At 37.3% G+C, this 17,500-nt stretch overlaps 7 non-coding genes and 57 pseudogenes across 7 annotated transcripts; all 64 read left to right on the top strand.

Moving 5' to 3' along the window:
• The first annotated feature begins 101 nt into the window (after window positions 1-101).
• On the top strand, window positions 102-220 carry LOC148489380 (5S ribosomal RNA; annotated as a pseudogene).
• Window positions 221-336: 116 nt separating this feature from the next.
• On the top strand, window positions 337-455 carry LOC148489381 (5S ribosomal RNA; annotated as a pseudogene).
• Window positions 456-791: 336 nt separating this feature from the next.
• On the top strand, window positions 792-910 carry LOC148489382 (5S ribosomal RNA; annotated as a pseudogene).
• Window positions 911-1,026: 116 nt separating this feature from the next.
• On the top strand, window positions 1,027-1,145 carry LOC148489383 (5S ribosomal RNA; annotated as a pseudogene).
• A 116-nt stretch (window positions 1,146-1,261) lies between these two features.
• Window positions 1,262-1,380, top strand: LOC148489384 (5S ribosomal RNA; annotated as a pseudogene).
• A 116-nt stretch (window positions 1,381-1,496) lies between these two features.
• On the top strand, window positions 1,497-1,615 carry LOC148489385 (5S ribosomal RNA). Its single transcript, XR_015871116.1, has one exon. It is a non-coding gene; the product is annotated as a 5S ribosomal RNA (ribosomal RNA).
• A 116-nt stretch (window positions 1,616-1,731) lies between these two features.
• On the top strand, window positions 1,732-1,850 carry LOC148489386 (5S ribosomal RNA; annotated as a pseudogene).
• Window positions 1,851-1,965: 115 nt separating this feature from the next.
• On the top strand, window positions 1,966-2,084 carry LOC148489387 (5S ribosomal RNA; annotated as a pseudogene).
• A 115-nt stretch (window positions 2,085-2,199) lies between these two features.
• LOC148489388 (5S ribosomal RNA) lies at window positions 2,200-2,318 on the top strand (annotated as a pseudogene).
• Window positions 2,319-2,434: 116 nt separating this feature from the next.
• LOC148489389 (5S ribosomal RNA) lies at window positions 2,435-2,553 on the top strand (annotated as a pseudogene).
• A 350-nt stretch (window positions 2,554-2,903) lies between these two features.
• On the top strand, window positions 2,904-3,022 carry LOC148489390 (5S ribosomal RNA; annotated as a pseudogene).
• Window positions 3,023-3,138: 116 nt separating this feature from the next.
• Window positions 3,139-3,257, top strand: LOC148489391 (5S ribosomal RNA; annotated as a pseudogene).
• Window positions 3,258-3,372: 115 nt separating this feature from the next.
• Window positions 3,373-3,491, top strand: LOC148489392 (5S ribosomal RNA; annotated as a pseudogene).
• A 116-nt stretch (window positions 3,492-3,607) lies between these two features.
• LOC148489393 (5S ribosomal RNA) lies at window positions 3,608-3,726 on the top strand (annotated as a pseudogene).
• A 116-nt stretch (window positions 3,727-3,842) lies between these two features.
• LOC148489394 (5S ribosomal RNA) lies at window positions 3,843-3,961 on the top strand (annotated as a pseudogene).
• Window positions 3,962-4,077: 116 nt separating this feature from the next.
• On the top strand, window positions 4,078-4,196 carry LOC148489395 (5S ribosomal RNA; annotated as a pseudogene).
• A 116-nt stretch (window positions 4,197-4,312) lies between these two features.
• Window positions 4,313-4,431, top strand: LOC148489396 (5S ribosomal RNA; annotated as a pseudogene).
• A 116-nt stretch (window positions 4,432-4,547) lies between these two features.
• On the top strand, window positions 4,548-4,666 carry LOC148489397 (5S ribosomal RNA; annotated as a pseudogene).
• A 116-nt stretch (window positions 4,667-4,782) lies between these two features.
• On the top strand, window positions 4,783-4,901 carry LOC148489398 (5S ribosomal RNA; annotated as a pseudogene).
• A 115-nt stretch (window positions 4,902-5,016) lies between these two features.
• On the top strand, window positions 5,017-5,135 carry LOC148489399 (5S ribosomal RNA; annotated as a pseudogene).
• Window positions 5,136-5,250: 115 nt separating this feature from the next.
• LOC148489400 (5S ribosomal RNA) lies at window positions 5,251-5,369 on the top strand. The gene has a single exon (XR_015870334.1). It is a non-coding gene; the product is annotated as a 5S ribosomal RNA (ribosomal RNA).
• Window positions 5,370-5,485: 116 nt separating this feature from the next.
• LOC148489401 (5S ribosomal RNA) lies at window positions 5,486-5,604 on the top strand (annotated as a pseudogene).
• A 350-nt stretch (window positions 5,605-5,954) lies between these two features.
• On the top strand, window positions 5,955-6,073 carry LOC148489402 (5S ribosomal RNA; annotated as a pseudogene).
• Window positions 6,074-6,189: 116 nt separating this feature from the next.
• LOC148489403 (5S ribosomal RNA) lies at window positions 6,190-6,308 on the top strand (annotated as a pseudogene).
• Window positions 6,309-6,644: 336 nt separating this feature from the next.
• Window positions 6,645-6,763, top strand: LOC148489404 (5S ribosomal RNA; annotated as a pseudogene).
• A 116-nt stretch (window positions 6,764-6,879) lies between these two features.
• LOC148489405 (5S ribosomal RNA) lies at window positions 6,880-6,998 on the top strand (annotated as a pseudogene).
• A 116-nt stretch (window positions 6,999-7,114) lies between these two features.
• On the top strand, window positions 7,115-7,233 carry LOC148489406 (5S ribosomal RNA; annotated as a pseudogene).
• A 116-nt stretch (window positions 7,234-7,349) lies between these two features.
• LOC148489407 (5S ribosomal RNA) lies at window positions 7,350-7,468 on the top strand. Its single transcript, XR_015871117.1, has one exon. It is a non-coding gene; the product is annotated as a 5S ribosomal RNA (ribosomal RNA).
• Window positions 7,469-7,584: 116 nt separating this feature from the next.
• LOC148489408 (5S ribosomal RNA) lies at window positions 7,585-7,703 on the top strand (annotated as a pseudogene).
• A 115-nt stretch (window positions 7,704-7,818) lies between these two features.
• Window positions 7,819-7,937, top strand: LOC148489409 (5S ribosomal RNA; annotated as a pseudogene).
• Window positions 7,938-8,052: 115 nt separating this feature from the next.
• On the top strand, window positions 8,053-8,171 carry LOC148489410 (5S ribosomal RNA). The gene has a single exon (XR_015871628.1). It is a non-coding gene; the product is annotated as a 5S ribosomal RNA (ribosomal RNA).
• Window positions 8,172-8,287: 116 nt separating this feature from the next.
• On the top strand, window positions 8,288-8,406 carry LOC148489411 (5S ribosomal RNA; annotated as a pseudogene).
• Window positions 8,407-8,756: 350 nt separating this feature from the next.
• On the top strand, window positions 8,757-8,875 carry LOC148489412 (5S ribosomal RNA; annotated as a pseudogene).
• A 116-nt stretch (window positions 8,876-8,991) lies between these two features.
• Window positions 8,992-9,110, top strand: LOC148489413 (5S ribosomal RNA; annotated as a pseudogene).
• A 350-nt stretch (window positions 9,111-9,460) lies between these two features.
• Window positions 9,461-9,579, top strand: LOC148489414 (5S ribosomal RNA; annotated as a pseudogene).
• A 350-nt stretch (window positions 9,580-9,929) lies between these two features.
• Window positions 9,930-10,048, top strand: LOC148489415 (5S ribosomal RNA; annotated as a pseudogene).
• A 116-nt stretch (window positions 10,049-10,164) lies between these two features.
• Window positions 10,165-10,283, top strand: LOC148489416 (5S ribosomal RNA; annotated as a pseudogene).
• Window positions 10,284-10,619: 336 nt separating this feature from the next.
• LOC148489417 (5S ribosomal RNA) lies at window positions 10,620-10,738 on the top strand (annotated as a pseudogene).
• A 116-nt stretch (window positions 10,739-10,854) lies between these two features.
• LOC148489418 (5S ribosomal RNA) lies at window positions 10,855-10,973 on the top strand (annotated as a pseudogene).
• Window positions 10,974-11,089: 116 nt separating this feature from the next.
• Window positions 11,090-11,208, top strand: LOC148489419 (5S ribosomal RNA; annotated as a pseudogene).
• A 116-nt stretch (window positions 11,209-11,324) lies between these two features.
• Window positions 11,325-11,443, top strand: LOC148489420 (5S ribosomal RNA). Its single transcript, XR_015871120.1, has one exon. It is a non-coding gene; the product is annotated as a 5S ribosomal RNA (ribosomal RNA).
• Window positions 11,444-11,559: 116 nt separating this feature from the next.
• Window positions 11,560-11,678, top strand: LOC148489421 (5S ribosomal RNA; annotated as a pseudogene).
• Window positions 11,679-11,793: 115 nt separating this feature from the next.
• LOC148489422 (5S ribosomal RNA) lies at window positions 11,794-11,912 on the top strand (annotated as a pseudogene).
• Window positions 11,913-12,027: 115 nt separating this feature from the next.
• Window positions 12,028-12,146, top strand: LOC148489423 (5S ribosomal RNA). Its single transcript, XR_015871640.1, has one exon. It is a non-coding gene; the product is annotated as a 5S ribosomal RNA (ribosomal RNA).
• A 116-nt stretch (window positions 12,147-12,262) lies between these two features.
• LOC148489424 (5S ribosomal RNA) lies at window positions 12,263-12,381 on the top strand (annotated as a pseudogene).
• Window positions 12,382-12,731: 350 nt separating this feature from the next.
• LOC148489425 (5S ribosomal RNA) lies at window positions 12,732-12,850 on the top strand (annotated as a pseudogene).
• A 116-nt stretch (window positions 12,851-12,966) lies between these two features.
• Window positions 12,967-13,085, top strand: LOC148489426 (5S ribosomal RNA; annotated as a pseudogene).
• A 115-nt stretch (window positions 13,086-13,200) lies between these two features.
• LOC148489427 (5S ribosomal RNA) lies at window positions 13,201-13,319 on the top strand (annotated as a pseudogene).
• Window positions 13,320-13,435: 116 nt separating this feature from the next.
• Window positions 13,436-13,554, top strand: LOC148489428 (5S ribosomal RNA; annotated as a pseudogene).
• A 116-nt stretch (window positions 13,555-13,670) lies between these two features.
• On the top strand, window positions 13,671-13,789 carry LOC148489429 (5S ribosomal RNA; annotated as a pseudogene).
• Window positions 13,790-13,905: 116 nt separating this feature from the next.
• On the top strand, window positions 13,906-14,024 carry LOC148489430 (5S ribosomal RNA; annotated as a pseudogene).
• Window positions 14,025-14,140: 116 nt separating this feature from the next.
• On the top strand, window positions 14,141-14,259 carry LOC148489431 (5S ribosomal RNA; annotated as a pseudogene).
• A 116-nt stretch (window positions 14,260-14,375) lies between these two features.
• On the top strand, window positions 14,376-14,494 carry LOC148489432 (5S ribosomal RNA; annotated as a pseudogene).
• A 116-nt stretch (window positions 14,495-14,610) lies between these two features.
• On the top strand, window positions 14,611-14,729 carry LOC148489433 (5S ribosomal RNA; annotated as a pseudogene).
• Window positions 14,730-14,844: 115 nt separating this feature from the next.
• On the top strand, window positions 14,845-14,963 carry LOC148489434 (5S ribosomal RNA; annotated as a pseudogene).
• A 115-nt stretch (window positions 14,964-15,078) lies between these two features.
• Window positions 15,079-15,197, top strand: LOC148489435 (5S ribosomal RNA). Its single transcript, XR_015871364.1, has one exon. It is a non-coding gene; the product is annotated as a 5S ribosomal RNA (ribosomal RNA).
• Window positions 15,198-15,313: 116 nt separating this feature from the next.
• Window positions 15,314-15,432, top strand: LOC148489436 (5S ribosomal RNA; annotated as a pseudogene).
• A 350-nt stretch (window positions 15,433-15,782) lies between these two features.
• On the top strand, window positions 15,783-15,901 carry LOC148489437 (5S ribosomal RNA; annotated as a pseudogene).
• A 116-nt stretch (window positions 15,902-16,017) lies between these two features.
• Window positions 16,018-16,136, top strand: LOC148489438 (5S ribosomal RNA; annotated as a pseudogene).
• A 336-nt stretch (window positions 16,137-16,472) lies between these two features.
• On the top strand, window positions 16,473-16,591 carry LOC148489439 (5S ribosomal RNA; annotated as a pseudogene).
• A 116-nt stretch (window positions 16,592-16,707) lies between these two features.
• LOC148489440 (5S ribosomal RNA) lies at window positions 16,708-16,826 on the top strand (annotated as a pseudogene).
• Window positions 16,827-16,942: 116 nt separating this feature from the next.
• LOC148489441 (5S ribosomal RNA) lies at window positions 16,943-17,061 on the top strand (annotated as a pseudogene).
• A 116-nt stretch (window positions 17,062-17,177) lies between these two features.
• Window positions 17,178-17,296, top strand: LOC148489442 (5S ribosomal RNA; annotated as a pseudogene).
• Window positions 17,297-17,412: 116 nt separating this feature from the next.
• LOC148489443 (5S ribosomal RNA) overlaps window positions 17,413-17,500 on the top strand; it is a 119-nt pseudogene continuing 31 nt past the window's right edge.

Consider the following 17,500-nt stretch of genomic DNA (forward strand, 5'->3'; position numbering starts at 1 on the left):
AACATTCTTTTCTATTACATTTTACATTTAATTTTTTCAACTTATCAATGAATTTCCTTGAGTTAAGAAGTAATAGAGGTCTACAGTTAATGCTTTTGAGCACCTACAGCCAATCCACACTGGACATAACCAATCTCCTCTGAACTTGGTAGCTATGCAGTGGTGGGCCTGGTTAGTACTTGGATGGGAGACCACCTTGGAATACCAGGTGCTGTAGGTAATTTTATACTGGCATAACATTCTTTTCTAATACATTTTACATTTAATTTTTTCAACTTATCAATGAATTTCCGTGAGTTAAGAAGTAATAGAGGTCTAAAGTTAATGCTTTTGAGCACCTACAGCCAATCCACACTGGACATAACCAATCTCCTCTGAACTTGGTAGCTATGCAGTGGTGGGCCTGGTTAGTACTTGGATGGGAGACCACCTTGGAATACCAGGTGCAGTAGGTAATTTTATGCAGCCATAACATTCTTTTCTATTACATTTTACATTTAGTTTTTTCAACTTATCAATGAATTTACTTGAGTAAAGAAGTAAAAGAGGTCTAAAGTTAATGTTTTTGAGCACCTACAGCCCGCCCAATCTCGTCTGATCTTGGAAGCTATGCAGTGTTGGGCCTGGTTAGTACTTGGATGGGAAACCACCTAGGAATCCCAGGTGCTGTAGGTAATTTTATACTGCCATAACAGTCTTTTCTATTACATTTTACATTAAATTTTTTCAACTTATCAATGAATTTACTTGAGTTAAGAAGTAATAGAGGTCTAAAGTTAATGCTTTTGAGCACCTACAGCCAAACCACACTGGACATGCCCAATCTCGTTTGATCTTGGAAGCTATGCAGTGTTGGGCCTGGTTAGTACTTGGATCAGAAACCACCTGGGAATACCAGGTGCTGTAGGTAATTTTATATAGCCATAACATTATTTTCTATTACATTTTACATTACATTTTTTCAACTTTTCAATGAATTTACTTGAGTTAAGAAGTAATAGAGGTCTAAATTTAATGCTTTTGAGCACCTACAGTCAAACCACACTGGACATGCCCAATCTCGTCTGATCTTGGAAGCTATGCAGTGTTGGGCCTGGTTTGTACTTGGATGGGAGACCACCTGGGAATACCAGGTGCTGTAGGTAATTTTATACAGCCAAAACATTCTTTTCTATTACATTTTACATTTAATTTTTTCAACTTATCAATGAATTTACTTGAGTTAAGAAGTAAAAGATGTCTAAAGTTAATGTTTTTGAGTACCTACAGTCAAACCACACTGGACATGCCCAATCTCATCTGATCTTGGAAGCTATGCAGTGTTGGGCATGGTTAGTACTTGGAAGGGAGACCACCTAGGAATCCCAGGTGCTGTATGTAATTTTATACTGCCATAACAGTCTTTTCTATTACTTTTTACATTTAATTTTTTCAACTTATCAATGAATTTACTTGAGTTAAGAAGTAATAGAGGTCTAAAGTTAATGCTTTTGAGCACCTACAGCCAAACCACACTGGACATGCCCAATCTCGTCTGATCTTGGAAGTTAAGCAGTGTTGGGCCTGGTTAGTACTTGGACTGGAGACCACCTGGGAAAACCAGGTGCTGTAGGTAATTTTATATAGCCATAACATTCTTTTCTATTACATTTTACATTACATTTTTTCAACTTATCAATGAATTTACTTGAGTTAAGAAGTAAAAGAGGTCTAAAGTTAATGTTTTTGAGCGCCTACAGCCAAACCACACTGGACATGCCCAATCTCGTCTGATCTTGGAAGCTATGCAGTTTTGGGCCTGGTTAGTACTTGAATGGGAGACCACCTGGGAATACCAGGTGCTGTAGTTAATTTTATACTGCCATAACATTCTTTTCTATTAAATTTTAATTTAATTTTTTCAACTTATCAATGAATTTACTTGAGTTAAGAAGTAAAAGATGTCTAAAGTTAATATTTTTGAGCACCTACAGTCAAACCACACTGGACACGCCCAATCTCGTCTGTTCTTGGAAGCTATGCAGTGATGGGCCTGGTTAGTACTTGGAAGGGAGACCTCCTGGGAATACCAGGTGCTCTAGGTAATTTTAGACTGCCATAACATTCTTTTCTATTACATTTTACATTTCATTTTTCAACTTATCATTGAATTTAGTTGAGTTTAGAAGTAAAAGAGGTCTAAAGTTAATGTTTATGAGCACCTACAGCCATACCACACTGGACATGCCCAATCTCGTCTGAACTTGGAAGCTATGCAGTGTTGGGCCTGGTTAGTACTTGGATGGGAGACGACCTGGGAATACCAGGTGCTGTAGGTAATTTTATACTGCCATAACATTCTTTTCTATTACATTTTACATTTAATTTCTTCAACTTATCAATGAATTTTCTTGAGTTAAGAAGTAATAGAGGTCTAAAGTTAATGTTTTTGAGCACCTACAGCCAAACCACACTGGACATGCCCAATCTCGTCTGATCTTGGAAGCTATGCAGTGTTGGGCCTGGTTAGTACTTGGATAGGAGACCTCCTGGGAATACCAGGAGCTGTAGGTAATTTTATACTGCCATAACATTCTTTTCTATTACATTTTACATTTCATTTTTCAACTTATCATTGAATTTACTTGAGTTAAGAAGTAAATGAGGTCTAAAGTTAATGTTTTTGAGCACTTCCAGCCAAACCACAGTGGACATGCCCATTCTTGTCTGATTTTGGAAGCTATGCAGTGTTGGGCCTGGTAAGTACTTGGATGGGAGACCACCTGGGAATACCAGATGCTGTAGGTAATTTTATACTGCCATAACATTCTTTTCTATTACATGTTACATTTAATTGTTTCAACTTATCAATGAATTTACTTGAGTTAAGAAGTAATAGAGGTCTAAAGTTAATGCTTTTAAGCACCTACAGCCAAACCACACTGGACATGCCCAATCTCGTCTGATCTTGGAAGCTATGCAGTGTTGGGCCTGGTTAGTACTTGGACTGGAGACCACCTGGGAATACCAGGTGCTGTAGGTAATTTTATATAGCCATAACATTCTTTTTTATTACATTTTACATTACATTTTTTTAACTTATCAATGAATTTACTTGAGTTAAGAAGTAAAAGATGTCTAAAGTTAATGTTTTTGAGCACCTACAGTCAAACCACACTGGACATGCCCATTCTCGTCTGATCTTGGAAGCTATGCAGTTTTGGGCCTGGTTAGTACTTAAATGGGAGACCACCTGGGAATACCAGGTGCTGTAGCTAATTTTATACTGCCATAACATTCTTTTCTATTTAATTTTAATTTAATTTTTTCAACTTATCAATGAATTTACTTGAGTTAAGAAGTAAAAGATGTCTAAAGTTAATGTTTTTGAGCACCTACAGTCAAACCACACTGGACATGCCCAATCTCGTCTAATCTGTGAAACTATGCAGTGTTGGGCCTGGTTAGTACTTGGATGGGAGACCACCTGGGAATACCAGGTGCTCTAGGTAATTTTATATTGCCATAACATTCTTTTCTATTACATTTTACATTTAATTTTTTCAACTTATCAATGAATTTACTTGAGTTAAGAAGAAATAGAGGTCTAAAGTTAATATTTTTGAGCACCTACAGCCAAACCACACTGGACATGCCCAATCTCGTCTGATCTTGGAAGCTATGCAGTGTTGGGCCTGGTTAGTACTTGGATGGGAGACCACCTAGGAATACCAGGTGCTGTATGTAATTTTATGCAGCCATAACATTCTTTTCTATTACATTTTACATTACATTTTTTCAACTTATCAATGAATTTACTTGAGTTAAGAAGTAAAAGAGGTCTAAAGTTAATGTTTTTGAGCACCTTCAGCCAAACCACACTGGACATGCCCAATCTCATCTGATCTTGGAAGCTATGCAGTGTTGGACCTGGTTAGTACTAAGATGGGAGACCACCTAGGAATCCCAGGTGCTGTAGGTAATTTTATACTGCCATAACAGTCTTTTCTATTAAATTTTACATTTAATTTTTTCAACTTATCAATGAATTTACTTGAGTTAAGAAGTAATAGATGTCTAAAGTTAATGTTTTTGAGTACCTACAGCCAAACCACACTGGACATGCCCAATCTCGTCTGATCTTGGAAGCTATGCAGTGTTGGGACTGGTTAGTAATTGGATGGGAGACCACCTTGGAAACCCAGGTGCTGTAGGTAATTTTATACTGCCATAACATTCTTTTCTATTACATTTTACATTTAATTTTTTCAACTTATCAATGAATTTACTTGTGTTAAGAAGTAATAGCGGTCTAAATTTAATGCTTTTGAGCACATACAGCCAAACCACAGTGGACTTGCCCAATCTCGTCTGATCTTGGAAGCTATGCAGTGTTGGGTCTGGTTTGTACTTGGATGGGAGACCACCTGGGAAAACCAGGAGCTATAGGTAATTTTAGACAGCCAAAACATTCTTTTCTATTACATTTTACATTTAATTTTTTCAACTTATCAATGAATTTACTTGAGTTAAGAAGTAATAGAGGTCTAAAGTTAATGCTTTTGAGCACCTACAGCCAAACCACACTGGACATGCCCAATCTTGTCTGATCTTGGAAGCTATGCAGTGTTGGGCCTGGTTAGTACTTGGACTGGAGACCACCTGGGAATACCTGGTGCTGTAGGTAATTTTATATAGCCATAACATTCTTTTCTATTACATTTTACATTACATTTTTTCAACTTATCAATGAATTTACATGAGTTAAGAAGTAAAAGAGGTCTAAAGTTAATGTTTTTGAGCGCCTACAGCCAAACCACACTGGACATGCCCAATCTCGTCTGATCTTGGAAGCTATGCAGTTTTGGGCCTGGTTAGTACTTGAATGGGAGACCACCTCGGAATACCTGGTGCTGTAGGTAATTTTATACTGCCATAACATTCTTTTCTATTAAATTTTAATTTAATTTTTTCAACTTATCAATGAATTTACTTGAGTTAAGAAGTAAAAGATGTCTAAAGTTAAGACTTTTGAGCACCTACAGTCAAACCACACTGGACATGCCCAATCTCGTCTGATCTTGGAAGCTATGCAGTGATGGGCCTGGTTAGTACTTGGAAGGGAGACCACCTGGGAATACCAGGTGCTCTAGGTAATTTTAGACTGCCATAACATTCTTTTCTATTACATTTTACATTTCATTTTTCAACTTATCATTGAATTTAGTTGAGTTAAGAAGTAAAAGAGGTCTAAAGTTAATTTTTTTGAGCACCTACAGCCATACCACACTGGACATGCCCAATCTCGTCTGAACTTGGAAGCTATGCAGTGTTGGGCCTGGTTAGTACTTGGATGGGAGACCACCTGGGAATCCCAGGTGCTGTAGGTAATTTTATACTGCCATAACATTCTTTTCTATTACATTTTACATTTAATTTCTTCAACTTATCAATGAATTTTCTTGAGTTAAGAGGTAATAGAGGTCTAAAGTTAATGTTTTTGAGCACTTACAGCCAAACCACACTGGACATGCCCAATCTCGTCTGATCTTGGAAGCTATGCAGTGTTGGGCCTGGTTAGTACTTGGATAGGAGACCTCCTGGGAATACCAGGAGCTGTAGGTAATTTTATACTGCCATAACATTCTTTTCTATTACATTTTACATTTCATTTTTCAACTTATCATTGAATTTACTTGAGTTAAGAAGTAAATGAGGTCTAAAGTTAATGTTTTTGAGCACTTCCAGCCAAACCACAGTGGACATGCCCATTCTTGTCTGATTTTGGAAGCTATGCAGTGTTGGGCCTGGTAAGTACTTGGATGGGAGACCACCTGGGAATACCAGATGCTGTAGGTAATTTTATACTGCCATAACATTCTTTTCTATTACATTTTACATTTAATTTTTTCAACTTATCAATGAATTTCCTTGAGTTAAGAAGTAATAGAGGTCTACAGTTAATGCTTTTGAGCACCTACAGCCAATCCACACTGGACATAACCAATCTCCTCTGAACTTGGTAGCTATGCAGTGGTGGGCCTGGTTAGTACTTGGATGGGAGACCACCTTGGAATACCAGGTGCTGTAGGTAATTTTATACTGGCATAACATTCTTTTCTATTACATTTTACATTTAATTTTTTCAACTTATCAATGAATTTCCGTGAGTTAAGAAGTAATAGAGGTCTAAAGTTAATGCTTTTGAGCACCTACAGCCAATCCACACTGGACATAACCAATCTCCTCTGAACTTGGTAACTATGCAGTGGTGGGCCTGGTTAGTACTTGGATGGGAGACCACCTTGGAATACCAGGTGCAGTAGGTAATTTTATGCAGCCATAACATTCTTTTCTATTACATTTTACATTTAGTTTTTTCAACTTATCAATGAATTTACTTGAGTAAAGAAGTAAAAGAGGTCTAAAGTTAATGTTTTTGAGCACCTACAGCCCGCCCAATCTCGTCTGATCTTGGAAGCTATGCAGTGTTGGGCCTGGTTAGTACTTGGATGGGAAACCACCTAGGAATCCCAGGTGCTGTAGGTAATTTTATACTGCCATAACAGTCTTTTCTATTACATTTTACATTAAATTTTTTCAACTTATCAATGAATTTACTTGAGTTAAGAAGTAATAGAGGTCTAAAGTTAATGCTTTTGAGCACCTACAGCCAAACCACACTGGACATGCCCAATCTCGTTTGATCTTGGAAGCTATGCAGTGTTGGGCCTGGTTAGTACTTGGATCAGAAACCACCTGGGAATACCAGGTGCTGTAGGTAATTTTATATAGCCATAACATTATTTTCTATTACATTTTACATTACATTTTTTCAACTTTTCAATGAATTTACTTGAGTTAAGAAGTAATAGAGGTCTAAATTTAATGCTTTTGAGCACCTACAGTCAAACCACACTGGACATGCCCAATCTCGTCTGATCTTGGAAGCAATGCAGTGTTGGGCCTGGTTTGTACTTGGATGGGAGACCACCTGGGAATACCAGGTGCTGTAGGTAATTTTATACAGCCAAAACATTCTTTTCTATTACATTTTACATTTAAATTTTTCAACTTATCAATGAATTTACTTGAGTTAAGAAGTAAAAGATGTCTAAAGTTAATGTTTTTGAGTACCTACAGTCAAACCACACTGGACATGCCCAATCTCATCTGATCTTGGAAGCTATGCAGTGTTGGGCATGGTTAGTACTTGGAAGGGAGACCACCTAGGAATCCCAGGTGCTGTATGTAATTTTATACTGCCATAACAGTCTTTTCTATTACTTTTTACATTTAATTTTTTCAACTTATCAATGAATTTACTTGAGTTAAGAAGTAATAGAGGTCTAAAGTTAATGCTTTTGAGCACCTACAGCCAAACCACACTGGACATGCCCAATCTCGTCTGATCTTGGAAGTTAAGCAGTGTTGGGCCTGGTTAGTACTTGGACTGGAGACCACCTGGGAAAACCAGGTGCTGTAGGTAATTTTATATAGCCATAACATTCTTTTCTATTACATTTTACATTACATTTTTTCAACTTATCAATGAATTTACTTGAGTTAAGAAGTAAAAGAGGTCTAAAGTTAATGTTTTTGAGCGCCTACAGCCAAACCACACTGGACATGCCCAATCTCGTCTGATCTTGGAAGCTATGCAGTTTTGGGCCTGGTTAGTACTTGAATGGGAGACCACCTGGGAATACCAGGTGCTGTAGTTAATTTTATACTGCCATAACATTCTTTTCTATTAAATTTTAATTTAATTTTTTCAACTTATCAATGAATTTACTTGAGTTAAGAAGTAAAAGATGTCTAAAGTTAATATTTTTGAGCACCTACAGTCAAACCACACTGGACACGCCCAATCTCGTCTGATCTTGGAAGCTATGCAGTGATGGGCCTGGTTAGTACTTGGAAGGGAGACCTCCTGGGAATACCAGGTGCTCTAGGTAATTTTAGACTGCCATAACATTCTTTTCTATTACATTTTACATTTCATTTTTCAACTTATCATTGAATTTAGTTGAGTTTAGAAGTAAAAGAGGTCTAAAGTTAATGTTTATGAGCACCTACAGCCATACCACACTGGACATGCCCAATCTCGTCTGAACTTGGAAGCTATGCAGTGTTGGGCCTGGTTAGTACTTGGATGGGAGACCACCTGGGAATACCAGGTGCTGTAGGTAATTTTATACTGCCATAACATTCTTTTCTATTACATTTTACATTTAATTTCTTCAACTTATCAATGAATTTTCTTGAGTTAAGAAGTAATAGAGGTCTAAAGTTAATGTTTTTGAGCACCTACAGCCAAACCACACTGGACATGCCCAATCTCGTCTGATCTTGGAAGCTATGCAGTGTTGGGCCTGGTTAGTACTTGGATAGGAGACCTCCTGGGAATACCAGGAGCTGTAGGTAATTTTATACTGCCATAACATTCTTTTCTATTACATTTTACATTTCATTTTTCAACTTATCATTGAATTTACTTGAGTTAAGAAGTAAATGAGGTCTAAAGTTAATGTTTTTGAGCACTTCCAGCCAAACCACAGTGGACATGCCCATTCTTGTCTGATTTTGGAAGCTATGCAGTGTTGGGCCTGGTAAGTACTTGGATGGGAGACCACCTGGGAATACCAGATGCTGTAGGTAATTTTATACTGCCATAACATTCTTTTCTATTACATGTTACATTTAATTGTTTCAACTTATCAATGAATTTACTTGAGTTAAGAAGTAATAGAGGTCTAAAGTTAATGCTTTTAAGCACCTACAGCCAAACCACACTGGACATGCCCAATCTCGTCTGATCTTGGAAGCTATGCAGTGTTGGGCCTGGTTAGTACTTGGACTGGAGACCACCTGGGAATACCAGGTGCTGTAGGTAATTTTATATAGCCATAACATTCTTTTTTATTACATTTTACATTACATTTTTTTAACTTATCAATGAATTTACTTGAGTTAAGAAGTAAAAGATGTCTAAAGTTAATGTTTTTGAGCACCTACAGTCAAACCACACTGGACATGCCCATTCTCGTCTGATCTTGGAAGCTATGCAGTTTTGGGCCTGGTTAGTACTTAAATGGGAGACCACCTGGGAATACCAGGTGCTGTAGCTAATTTTATACTGCCATAACATTCTTTTCTATTTAATTTTAATTTAATTTTTTCAACTTATCAATGAATTTACTTGAGTTAAGAAGTAAAAGATGTCTAAAGTTAATGTTTTTGAGCACATACAGTCAAACCACACTGGACATGCCCAATCTCGTCTAATCTGTGAAACTATGCAGTGTTGGGCCTGGTTAGTACTTGGATGGGAGACCACCTGGGAATACCAGGTGCTCTAGGTAATTTTATATTGCCATAACATTCTTTTCTATTACATTTTACATTTAATTTTTTCAACTTATCAATGAATTTACTTGAGTTAAGAAGTAATAGAGGTCTAAAGTTAATATTTTTGAGCACCTACAGCCAAACCACACTGGACATGCCCAATCTCGTCTGATCTTGGAAGCTATGCAGTGTTGGGCCTGGTTAGAACTTGGATGGGAGACCACCTAGGAATACCAGGTGCTGTATGTAATTTTATGCAGCCATAACATTCTTTTCTATTACATTTTACATTTCATTTTTCAACTTATCATTGAATTTACTTGAGTTAAGAAGTAAATGAGGTCTAAAGTTAATGTTTTTGAGCACTTCCAGCCAAACCACAGTGGACATGCCCATTCTTGTCTGATTTTGGAAGCTATGCAGTGTTGGGCCTGGTAAGTACTTGGATGGGAGACCACCTGGGAATACCAGATGCTGTAGGTAATTTTATACTGCCATAACATTCTTTTCTATTACATTTTACATTTAATTTTTTCAACTTATCAATGAATTTCCTTGAGTTAAGAAGTAATAGAGGTCTACAGTTAATGCTTTTGAGCACCTACAGCCAATCCACACTGGACATAACCAATCTCCTCTGAACTTGGTGGCTATGCAGTGGTGGGCCTGGTTAGTACTTGGATGGGAGACCACCTTGGAATACCAGGTGCTGTAGGTAATTTTATACTGGCATAACATTCTTTTCTATTACATTTTACATTTAATTTTTTCAACTTATCAATGAATTTCCGTGAGTTAAGAAGTAATAGAGGTCTAAAGTTAATGCTTTTGAGCACCTACAGCCAATCCACACGGGACATAACCAATCTCCTCTGAACTTGGTAGCTATGCAGTGGTGGGCCTGGTTAGTACTTGGATGGGAGACCACCTTGGAATACCAGGTGCAGTAGGTAATTTTATGCAGCCATAACATTCTTTTCTATTACATTTTACATTTAGTTTTTTCAACTTATCAATGAATTTACTTGAGTAAAGAAGTAAAAGAGGTCTAAAGTTAATGTTTTTGAGCACCTACAGCCCGCCCAATCTCGTCTGATCTTGGAAGCTATGCAGTGTTGGGCCTGGTTAGTACTTGGATGGGAAACCACCTAGGAATCCCAGGTGCTGTAGGTAATTTTATACTGCCATAACAGTCTTTTCTATTACATTTTACATTAAATTTTTTCAACTTATCAATGAATTTACTTGAGTTAAGAAGTAATAGAGGTCTAAAGTTAATGCTTTTGAGCACCTACAGCCAAACCACACTGGACATGCCCAATCTCGTTTGATCTTGGAAGCTATGCAGTGTTGGGCCTGGTTAGTACTTGGATCAGAAACCACCTGGGAATACCAGGTGCTGTAGGTAATTTTATATAGCCATAACATTATTTTCTATTACATTTTACATTACATTTTTTCAACTTTTCAATGAATTTACTTGAGTTAAGAAGTAATAGAGGTCTAAATTTAATGCTTTTGAGCACCTACAGTCAAACCACACTGGACATGCCCAATCTCGTCTGATCTTGGAAGCTATGCAGTGTTGGGCCTGGTTTGTACTTGGATGGGAGACCACCTGGGAATACCAGGTGCTGTAGGTAATTTTATACAGCCAAAACATTCTTTTCTATTACATTTTACATTTAAATTTTTCAACTTATCAATGAATTTACTTGAGTTAAGAAGTAAAAGATGTCTAAAGTTAATGTTTTTGAGTACCTACAGTCAAACCACACTGGACATGCCCAATCTCATCTGATCTTGGAAGCTATGCAGTGTTGGGCATGGTTAGTACTTGGAAGGGAGACCACCTAGGAATCCCAGGTGCTGTATGTAATTTTATACTGCCATAACAGTCTTTTCTATTACTTTTTACATTTAATTTTTTCAACTTATCAATGAATTTACTTGAGTTAAGAAGTAATAGAGGTCTAAAGTTAATGCTTTTGAGCACCTACAGCCAAACCACACTGGACATGCCCAATCTCGTCTGATCTTGGAAGTTAAGCAGTGTTGGGCCTGGTTAGTACTTGGACTGGAGACCACCTGGGAAAACCAGGTGCTGTAGGTAATTTTATATAGCCATAACATTCTTTTCTATTACATTTTACATTACATTTTTTCAACTTATCAATGAATTTACTTGAGTTAAGAAGTAAAAGAGGTCTAAAGTTAATGTTTTTGAGCGCCTACAGCCAAACCACACTGGACATGCCCAATCTCGTCTGATCTTGGAAGCTATGCAGTTTTGGGCCTGGTTAGTACTTGAATGGGAGACCACCTGGGAATACCAGGTGCTGTAGTTAATTTTATACTGCCATAACATTCTTTTCTATTAAATTTTAATTTAATTTTTTCAACTTATCAATGAATTTACTTGAGTTAAGAAGTAAAAGATGTCTAAAGTTAATATTTTTGAGCACCTACAGTCAAACCACACTGGACACGCCCAATCTCGTCTGATCTTGGAAGCTATGCAGTGATGGGCCTGGTTAGTACTTGGAAGGGAGACCTCCTGGGAATACCAGGTGCTCTAGGTAATTTTAGACTGCCATAACATTCTTTTCTATTACATTTTACATTTCATTTTTCAACTTATCATTGAATTTAGTTGAGTTTAGAAGTAAAAGAGGTCTAAAGTTAATGTTTATGAGCACCTACAGCCATACCACACTGGACATGCCCAATCTCGTCTGAACTTGGAAGCTATGCAGTGTTGGGCCTGGTTAGTACTTGGATGGGAGACCACCTGGGAATACCAGGTGCTGTAGGTAATTTTATACTGCCATAACATTCTTTTCTATTACATTTTACATTTAATTTCTTCAACTTATCAATGAATTTTCTTGAGTTAAGAAGTAATAGAGGTCTAAAGTTAATGGTTTTGAGCACCTACAGCCAAACCACACTGGACATGCCCAATCTCGTCTGATCTTGGAAGCTATGCAGTGTTGGGCCTGGTTAGTACTTGGATAGGAGACCTCCTGGGAATACCAGGAGCTGTAGGTAATTTTATACTGCCATAACATTCTTTTCTATTACATTTTACATTTCATTTTTCAACTTATCATTGAATTTACTTGAGTTAAGAAGTAAATGAGGTCTAAAGTTAATGTTTTTGAGCACTTCCAGCCAAACCACAGTGGACATGCCCATTCTTGTCTGATTTTGGAAGCTATGCAGTGTTGGGCCTGGTAAGTACTTGGATGGGAGACCACCTGGGAATACCAGATGCTGTAGGTAATTTTATACTGCCATAACATTCTTTTCTATTACATGTTACATTTAATTGTTTCAACTTATCAATGAATTTACCTGAGTTAAGAAGTAATAGAGGTCTAAAGTTAATGCTTTTAAGCACCTACAGCCAAACCACACTGGACATGCCCAATCTCGTCTGATCTTGGAAGCTATGCAGTGTTGGGCCTGGTTAGTACTTGGACTGGAGACCACCTGGGAATACCAGGTGCTGTAGGTAATTTTATATAGCCATAACATTCTTTTTTATTACATTTTACATTACATTTTTTTAACTTATCAATGAATTTACTTGAGTTAAGAAGTAAAAGATGTCTAAAGTTAAAGTTTTTGAGCACCTACAGTCAAACCACACTGGACATGCCCATTCTCGTCTGATCTTGGAAGCTATGCAGTTTTGGGCCTGGTTAGTACTTAAATGGGAGACCACCTGGGAATACCAGGTGCTGTAGCTAATTTTATACTGCCATAACATTCTTTTCTATTTAATTTTAATTTAATTTTTTCAACTTATCAATGAATTTACTTGAGTTAAGAAGTAAAAGATGTCTAAAGTTAATGTTTTTGAGCACCTACAGTCAAACCACACTGGACATGCCCAATCTCGTCTAATCTGTGAAACTATGCAGTGTTGGGCCTGGTTAGTACTTGGATGGGAGACCACCTGGGAATACCAGGTGCTCTAGGTAATTTTATATTGCCATAACATTCTTTTCTATTACATTTTACATTTAATTTTTTCAACTTATCAATGAATTTACTTGAGTTAAGAAGTAATAGAGGTCTAAAGTTAATATTTTTGAGCACCTACAGCCAAACCACACTGGACATGCCCAATCTCGTCTGATCTTGGAAGCTATGCAGTGTTGGGCCTGGTTAGTACTTGGATGGGAGACCACCTAGGAATACCAGGTGCTGTATGTAATTTTATGCAGCCATAACATTCTTTTCTATTACATTTTACATTACATTTTTTCAACTTATCAATGAATTTACTTGAGTTAAGAAGTAAAAGAGGTCTAAAGTTAATGTTTTTGAGCACTTTCAGCCAAACCACACTGGACATGCCCAATCTCGTCTGATCTTGGAAGCTATGCAGTGTTGGACCTGGTTAGTACTAAGATGGGAGACCACCTAGGAATCCCAGGTGCTGTAGGTAATTTTATACTGCCATAACAGTCTTTTCTATTACATTTTACATTTAATTTTTTCAACTTATCAATGAATTTACTTGAGTTAAGAAGTAATAGATGTCTAAAGTTAATGTTTTTGAGTACCTACAGCCAAACCACACTGGACATGCCCAATCTCGTCTGATCTTGGAAGCTATGCAGTGTTGGGACTGGTTAGTAATTGGATGGGAGACCACCTTGGAAACCCAGGTGCTGTAGGTAATTTTATACTGCCATAACATTCTTTTCTATTACATTTTACATTTAATTTTTTCAACTTATCAATGAATTTACTTGTGTTAAGAAGTAATAGCGGTCTAAATTTAATGCTTTTGAGCACATACAGCCAAACCACAGTGGACTTGCCCAATCTCGTCTGATCTTGGAAGCTATGCAGTGTTGGGTCTGGTTTGTACTTGGATGGGAGACCACCTGGGAATACCAGGAGCTATAGGTAATTTTAGACAGCCAAAACATTCTTTTCTATTACATTTTACATTTAATTTTTTCAACTTATCAATGAATTTACTTGAGTTAAGAAGTAATAGAGGTCTAAAGTTAATGCTTTTGAGCACCTACAGCCAAACCACACTGGACATGCCCAATCTTGTCTGATCTTGGAAGCTATGCAGTGTTGGGCCTGGTTAGTACTTGGACTGGAGACCACCTGGGAATACCTGGTGCTGTAGGTAATTTTATATAGCCATAACATTCTTTTCTATTACATTTTACATTACATTTTTTCAACTTATCAATGAATTTACATGAGTTAAGAAGTAAAAGAGGTCTAAAGTTAATGTTTTTGAGCGCCTACAGCCAAACCACACTGGACATGCCCAATCTCGTCTGATCTTGGAAGCTATGCAGTTTTGGGCCTGGTTAGTACTTGAATGGGAGACCACCTCGGAATACCTGGTGCTGTAGGTAATTTTATACTGCCATAACATTCTTTTCTATTAAATTTTAATTTAATTTTTTCAACTTATCAATGAATTTACTTGAGTTAAGAAGTAAAAGATGTCTAAAGTTAAGACTTTTGAGCACCTACAGTCAAACCACACTGGACATGCCCAATCTCGTCTGATCTTGGAAGCTATGCAGTGATGGGCCTGGTTAGTACTTGGAAGGGAGACCACCTGGGAATACCAGGTGCTCTAGGTAATTTTAGACTGCCATAACATTCTTTTCTATTACATTTTACATTTCATTTTTCAACTTATCAATGAATTTAGTTGAGTTAAGAAGTAAAAGAGGTCTAAAGTTAATGTTTTTGAGCATCTACAGCCATACCACACTGGACATGCCCAATCTCGTCTGAACTTGGAAGCTATGCAGTGTTGGGCCTGGTTAGTACTTGGATGGGAGACCACCTGGGAATCCCAGGTGCTGTAGGTAATTTTATACTGCCATAACATTCTTTTCTATTACATTTTACATTTAATTTCTTCAACTTATCAATGAATTTTCTTGAGTTAAGAGGTAATAGAGGTCTAAAGTTAATGTTTTTGAGCACTTACAGCCAAACCACACTGGACATGCCCAATCTCGTCTGATCTTGGAAGCTATGCAGTGTTGGGCCTGGTTAGTACTTGGATAGGAGACCTCCTGGGAATACCAGGAGCTGTAGGTAATTTTATACTGCCATAACATTCTTTTCTATTACATTTTACATTTCATTTTTCAACTTATCATTGAATTTACTTGAGTTAAGAAGTAAATGAGGTCTAAAGTTAATGTTTTTGAGCACTTCCAGCCAAACCACAGTGGACATGCCCATTCTTGTCTGATTTTGGAAGCTATGCAGTGTTGGGCCTGGTAAGTACTTGGATGGGAGACCACCTGGGAATACCAGATGCTGTAGGTAATTTTATACTGCCATAACATTCTTTTCTATTACATTTTACATTTAATTTTTTCAACTTATCAATGAATTTCCTTGAGTTAAGAAGTAATAGAGGTCTACAGTTAATGCTTTTGAGCACCTACAGCCAATCCACACTGGACATAACCAATCTCCTCTGAACTTGGTAGCTATGCAGTGGTGGGCCTGGTTAGTACTTGGATGGGAGACCACCTTGGAATACCAGGTGCTGTAGGTAATTTTATACTGGCATAACATTCTTTTCTATTACATTTTACATTTAATTTTTTCAACTTATCAATGAATTTCCGTGAGTTAAGAAGTAATAGAGGTCTAAAGTTAATGCTTTTGAGCACCTACAGCCAATCCACACTGGACATAACCAATCTCCTCTGAACTTGGTAGCTATGCAGTGGTGGGCCTGGTTAGTACTTGGATGGGAGACCACCTTGGAATACCAGGTGCAGTAGGTAATTTTATGCAGCCATAACATTCTTTTCTATTACATTTTACATTTAGTTTTTTCAACTTGTCAATGAATTTACTTGAGTAAAGAAGTAAAAGAGGTCTAAAGTTAATGTTTTTGAGCACCTACAGCCCGCCCAATCTCGTCTGATCTTGGAAGCTATGCAGTGTTGGGCCTGGTTAGTACTTGGATGGGAAACCACCTAGGAATCCCAGGTGCTGTAGGTAATTTTATACTGCCATAACAGTCTTTTCTATTACATTTTACATTAAATTTTTTCAACTTATCAATGAATTTACTTGAGTTAAGAAGTAATAGAGGTCTAAAGTTAATGCTTTTGAGCACCTACAGCCAAACCACACTGGACATGCCCAATCTCGTTTGATCTTGGAAGCTATGCAGTGTTGGGCCTGGTTAGTACTTGGATCAGAAACCACCTGGGAATACCAGGTGCTGTAGGTAATTTTATATAGCCATAACATTATTTTCTATTACATTTTACATTACATTTTTTCAACTTTTCAATGAATTTACTTGAGTTAAGAAGTAATAGAGGTCTAAATTTAATGCTTTTGAGCACCTACAGTCAAACCACACTGGACATGCCCAATCTCGTCTGATCTTGGAAGCTATGCAGTGTTGGGCCTGGTTTGTACTTGGATGGGAGACCACCTGGGAATACCAGGTGCTGTAGGTAATTTTATACAGCCAAAACATTCTTTTCTATTACATTTTACATTTAATTTTTTCAACTTATCAATGAATTTACTTGAGTTAAGAAGTAAAAGATGTCTAAAGTTAATGTTTTTGAGTACCTACAGTCAAACCACACTGGACATGCCCAATCTCATCTGATCTTGGAAGCTATGCAGTGTTGGGCATGGTTAGTACTTGGAAGGGAGACCACCTAGGAATCCCAGGTGCTGTATGTAATTTTATACTGCCATAACAGTCTTTTCTATTACTTTTTACATTTAATTTTTTCAACTTATCAATGAATTTACTTGAGTTAAGAAGTAATAGAGGTCTAAAGTTAATGCTTTTGAGCACCTACAGCCAAACCACACTGGACATGCCCAATCTCGTCTGATCTTGGAAGGTAAGCAGTGTTGGGCCTGGTTAGTACTTGGACTGGAGACCACCTGGGAAAACCAGGTGCTGTAGGTAATTTTATATAGCCATAACATTCTTTTCTATTACATTTTACATTACATTTTTTCAACTTATCAATGAATTTACTTGAGTTAAGAAGTAAAAGAGGTCTAAAGTTAATGTTTTTGAGCGCCTACAGCCAAACCACACTGGACATGCCCAATCTCGTCTGATCTTGGAAGCTATGCAGTTTTGGGCCTGGTTAGTACTTGAATGGGA

This window comes from Taudactylus pleione, unplaced genomic scaffold (genome assembly GCF_031769625.1).
Source record: "Taudactylus pleione unplaced genomic scaffold, aTauple2 ptg000550l, whole genome shotgun sequence".
Taxonomy (NCBI): domain Eukaryota; kingdom Metazoa; phylum Chordata; class Amphibia; order Anura; family Myobatrachidae; genus Taudactylus; species Taudactylus pleione.